Source organism: Lissotriton vulgaris, chromosome 1_1, assembly GCF_964263255.1.
Source record: "Lissotriton vulgaris chromosome 1_1, aLisVul1.2, whole genome shotgun sequence".
In the NCBI taxonomy this organism is placed as follows: Eukaryota; Metazoa; Chordata; class Amphibia; order Caudata; family Salamandridae; genus Lissotriton; species Lissotriton vulgaris.
In genome coordinates, this window is record NC_141685.1 from 844955033 (window position 1) to 844960714 (window position 5682).

Sequence of the window (5682 nt, forward strand, 5' to 3'; positions counted from 1 at the left end):
CCTAAAAATTTCTATTACCTCATACTTCCAGCTTTTCTACAATATTTTGGGGTTCGATATATTATTATATGCAAATTTCGCACTAAAGTGTCGAGTGTTAAAGCATTCTGTGCAAAGCTTGCTTAAGTACAATATACCATGTAGTTCCCTAGTTACAGTATATGCAAAGTTTCTTATGGGCAAACTTTCGCAATAAGATCAAGTAAAAAAATAACTTGTACAAAACTTGATAAAGTACAAGAGAACCATATAAAAGTGCTGTATGCTTCATTAATAGCACAATGTGCAATAGAGCAAAAGAATAAATTGTTGACAGAGGCAAAATATGTTTAAAGTGTCCAAAACGATTATAGTATATACTCAAACGATAATGGATTTACAGGTAGCTATACTTTTTAAAATGTATAAGGCACCATAAAAGCAGATGTCTGCACTTTCTAAAGAAAACATTAACTTCATAGCCAATTTAGTAGAGCGGACATTGTATTTTAAAAAGATATGTTTCAAATAAAATTTTCTATATGAATAATAAAATTTGCAAAACATTAAAAAGTGGCAGCAACTTTGTCTTGAAATGTTATCACATGGGCATAAGGATTTAGTGTTGGTTTTCATCTGTGGAAATGCCACAAGATGGCGAACAATTGCCAGCCTAAGGCGTGTTAAAACAAAGCGATGGGAATTTCGTGTCACTAAGGTAAGATATTTCTGGAAGCCACTTCTAAGGTTTAATTCCTGATAGAAAACAAATGTGGGTTGCTTCCCAGACAATCTCTTTCTGGCCTCCCTATTATGAGCTAAAAACATTATTTTTAGCTCCTTCTTTGAAATTGATGCTGCAAACTCTGGTTCCAGAAGAATATTACATTTAAACAGGAGGCTATACCAGTAATGTATATATCTAAGCCACGGAATGTGAGTGAAGTGATCCAGCCTCATACAAACTCTAATGATCATTTGTGTAAATAACGTTTCAGTTTTTGACCATATTGAACGCCAAAGCATCAAGGGCGTGATATAATCAATACCCACTTCCTCGTGGATTAGCACCGTGGACGCTGAGGTGGGAACACACAATAAATGCGTAAGGAACTTGTTTTCATCGTGCAGGAGCAAATTTCCACAACGGTGGGCCCAAATTCCAGCCCCATATAACGCAGATAATACACACCTAGCGTTATAGATGGCCACCATGTCTTTTATTCTTCGATCTCCCAATTTAGTTGAGAATCTGAATATGCTATTAGTGTTCCTGTTTATTTTAAGGCTCACATTTTCGTGTTCATTTGTCCATTTCCCATCGCCTCCAAATGTTATTCCAAGGTAGCAGAATGTTTTAACCAGTTGCACTTTATCGTTTTCTATGTGAAAAGTTTTGGCTGACTTTACTTTCTTCCCACATGACATGACAAAGGTCTTAGTTTTGTTAATTAAAAGTTTCCTCCTCTTTATAAAAATTACAAAATTATCAATAAGTCGCTGGAGTCTAATCTGAGTGCGTGATATTAAAACAGCGTCGTCCGCATATAATAAAATTGGAACGGCTTTCCCATCTATGAGTGGGGCATCCGTAGTTAGCTTGCTTAGGGTTGCGGTGACTTGATTAATAAATAATGAAAATAAAAGAGGGGCCAAAATGCAACCCTGGCGGATGCATCTTGCGACCTTAAAGAAAGGGGTACATTAGCCATTAGTGCCATAACGTACTTTACAGGATAGTTTTTCGTAGAGTCTAGCTAAAAAGTGTAATCGGCCCCATAGTGTCTGTGGATCTTTCCCCAATACTTGCTCATATGACAGTCATTGAAAAGGCAAAAGACACACAAATGATGGACAGAATAAGGAACAAATCAAACATTCACTCCCAGTCAAGAGATCTGAATTAAATCTATTGTTCTTTTGCTCATCATGCCACCCCAGCTTAGACCCAGCTAACAGGGGCTTAGGGATATCAAGCAATCACAGATTCCAATTCCTTAAGCTCCCAGTGTGGTCTCTAAAGTTGTCCATGTCATTGTGCCGAATCAGTCTGCATTGTCAGCACCTGTAGGAGGTGACTTGTCTCATAGTAACATACTGAACAGCCACCAAATAGAAAGTCACCTCACATGCCAGTCAGTCTACAGAATTTCTTATCTGAGGGGGATTAAGTGCTAACATGAGACCCCCAGGTGAGCCAAAGTATTGTTACAAGGATAGTGTAAATGGCCACGCACAAGACAAGAGACAGCCTGTGATTAACCTCTCACCCACATCTTGCCCTTCTGTGAATTTTCTTCCAACAGTTCCTCAGTTGTGAGAGGGTCAGAGGGAGGCATTTAAAGAGCTTACAAACAAATCATTGAACTGGTTGGTACAGCATAGGGATTTTCCCCTCTCCATGACAACATTCTCTTAACTAGCAGGATGGGGTGATTAGGACCAGTGTAGGTTAGCCACCCAGGAGATTGTGTAGTTGTCAATTTTAGGTCATCACGGTTAGTGCAAAGTTTGTTTTTTACCATTTAAGTAAGTGTGTAGGGGAGTCTAGTGTCAACCTTTTGCCATTGGACTACTAATACAAAAACTGCTAATATTTTGGGCTCAAATGTAACACAAAGAAACAAAGATGACAAACATTACTGTCAATGGCATGTGCCTCTACTGGCCCTGTAAGAGATCATGTAGTAGGAAGGGCGTGTTGGGCAGCCAAGGTAGGGCCCTCTTATCGATTTTAACTATGTATTGTCTTTAGAATGTTTTATGGACAATTGTCCAAAGAAACTTGTTTCTTACTACTACTTTAAGAGATTAGGCTGTGATTAGAGTCTCAAACCAAAGCCATATACAAAAATGTGCACATCGATAGTGCAAGTGCATCTCTAAATACGATGCATGGCAACTAGTAGTGACACGTAGGTCTGCATAGAAACGTTTGTATAACAAATACGTGCGTAATTTTGTAAGTGCCCTTTAAATCGGCAGCATACAAAATTGTATAACATAATCAACAAGATCGCGAGCAACGCTTTAATATAGACAATCTTGTCAGAATATCTATAGGGTGATACCACAAAAGCGAAGTTTGTCCATGATGGAATAAAGCTTTCAATAAAGCAAAAAATGGTTTAAATGAAGGCTGAGGACGTAGTGACGTAGGAGCCGTATGTATTTAAATAGTGAGTGCGCGGGAAACCGGGTTGTTTTCTAAAACTTTCAAACAGCGATCGTCCTGACGCTAGAAACTGCACCGGGGAAATCTGCCAGGTTACTGTATGAGGTACGTGTTAGAATCCCGAATAACTGCAAGTGACACTTGTGATATAAATTTTAAGGCTTTAGATAATCCTTAAGTTGCGGCAGTAAAATGAGATTAAAACGTAACGCCGTCCAGTAGAATCGTAAGCTTTAATAGGATTGACAACTGTGAATTAAACAACGATGTACACAGTTACATTAACCTGCCTGATATGTTAACCAAATGAACGTTTGAAATAGAGAAGAACAGTACTTTAAACCGGTTAAACCGCATAGAGCAATTTTATCAACGCTCGTTTTTTGCATTTAATTTAACATGCAGCCGTGAGCGCTAAATACCCGGATGTGAAAGAATTGTAAATGAACCGAAAGCCGCCTGATTAGGTGAGAGCTCGCTAAATCTAATAAAATGAAACCTGTCGTTACAATTGAGAAAAAATAATGGAACGGTTACTATTTCCCCTTTTCACAGAAAGGTTGGTTTTAATTGGAATGCTTTTAAACAGACGGGACCTTTAAAAGACAACAGAGCTAAGAAAGCATGAAGGTAACCCTCTGTGAACTTTAATGTAAGCGAAACCGTGCTTACGTGCATTACAAATAGATAACAACATTGTTACTTTTTCACAATAGGAGCAGAACGAGGGCTCTTGAATTAATATAAACGAAAAATCGATGCACAATAGTGGGTTCTGAGCCCATAACAACCGCTTTTTAGGTAAAAAGCTATAGATGGGACCGCATGAGATGTAATTCCACTCATGTTAATACAATTCACTAATAGGTTGTTTTTATAATTCTTATCGTTCCACTAACAGCTTGGGAGTCTAATATTGAAGATAAAGTATACTCGGTGTGGATAAAAATTGAACAGTTCTATCACCCAGATGATTTTGCATAGGTGAGTAATACCGAAAACCCTTGTTTGGTTTATGAATGATGTATAAAGGATGTTTGTGAGACTGAATGTATGGGTAATATAGAGTTGGGAAGGGCTGCAACTAATGAAAATAAAAAGAATAGCCTTTTTTCCCTTGTCTTCCTTTAAAATTTGACTTATTCCCCTACATGTTTGGAACACAGAGTACCTTTGAGAAATGCTATAATCAATGTAAATAATAAAGAACAGCATTGTCTTTTTAATTTCCGTTTTTTAATTCCCGTTTTAATTTTTGGTTTATTTATTTAACTGTTTGAAATGTAGAATGTTCTTTGGTACAGATAAGAAGTTAGCCCTGTGGGGTTTCTCTCACATCATACTATAAATGTTACCTAAATGTCAGCTATATGTCTATGGTGTCATGGTAAAAATGTTAACATAATGATAAAATGTATAGGTTGTTTTAACAAAACACAGGAATGTGGCAGCTTCTGTCTTGAATTATTTTAGATTCGGTGTATCAACAACTTCACAAAGGTTGAAGAGCAGACGGGCTCGCCCATAGAAGGGTATTAATGTCAGGGAAACGTTTTAGCTAATAAAATAAAATGTGAGAAAAAATATCAACACAATGATAAAATATATATGTGTGTTAGCAGTATATAGACATATGTTGGTTTTAAACTGTTTTCTTTTTGGGTTATTGGCTATTTGACTAAAAGTACTAGTTGAGATGTGTTAGCTAATACAAATATTTTATATACACTAGGTGAAGCGTTACAAATTGGAGAAATTAAAAAAACATTGTCCTGAAGAAGGAGACCATAATCATCAAGGGTCTCCGAAACGCGTCGACGCAAACAAAAACGTTTAAATTTGGAGTTGCCAACGAATAGTTGGGTATAAGAAATGTATATCTTCCCATTGTTGCCAACAAAGTGTCCGAATTAACAAATACCAAGACAAAGTTTACTGTCTCGGTTTATATTTCTCCCTTTCCACATTAGGTGGTTTTTATCTTGTATGTAATAGTTTTAAATGAAATTGTTGATTAATTTATATGTCTCTTTTATATTAATAAATTTGTATACTGCGTATAATTGTTTTTGTTTTCATTATAGAGCCTTCCCCAAATGAGTTGTCAACATACAATTGAATGTGAGTAAGAGACTGAATGTAGTGAGTGCTTCAGTTGGTAATTATTTCTACCCCCAAAAGAATACTTTGTTTTACTTAACTGTGATTAGAGCCCCCACATCTAACCGTTATGATGCTCCAGTTGGAGTCGATTTACTGATACACAATATGAGTACCATCACAACCGAGTGATCTGTAGCAATCAGAAAAGTGAGTAGCAGAGAAATGGCCAGGTCACAGAGCATTGGCAGGGAGAGGCATCACAATATTTCAACCCAAGGGTGTAGTAACCAGCAAGGAGATACAATTGGGAAACAGGTTGCATTATGTTATGGTAACAATTCAGTATTGGTGCAAACTGGGCCACTGAAGAACAAATCAAACTGTCAGGGCCGAACACCTGCCAGTCCTTAGGATGAAATATAACT

At 37.1% G+C, this 5682-nt stretch overlaps 2 long non-coding RNA genes across 2 annotated transcripts; both read left to right on the plus strand.

Annotated features, from left to right (window-relative positions):
* Positions 1-3204: 3204 nt before the first annotated feature.
* On the plus strand, positions 3205-5017 carry LOC147748002 (uncharacterized). The gene is made up of 3 exons (XR_015299702.1): positions 3205-3259; positions 4056-4138; positions 4887-5017. It is a non-coding gene; the product is annotated as an uncharacterized LOC147748002 (long non-coding RNA).
* LOC147748003 (uncharacterized) lies at positions 3568-3955 on the plus strand. Its single transcript, XR_015299703.1, has 3 exons — positions 3568-3621; positions 3710-3784; positions 3871-3955. It is a non-coding gene; the product is annotated as an uncharacterized LOC147748003 (long non-coding RNA).
* Positions 5018-5682: the final 665 nt, after the last annotated feature.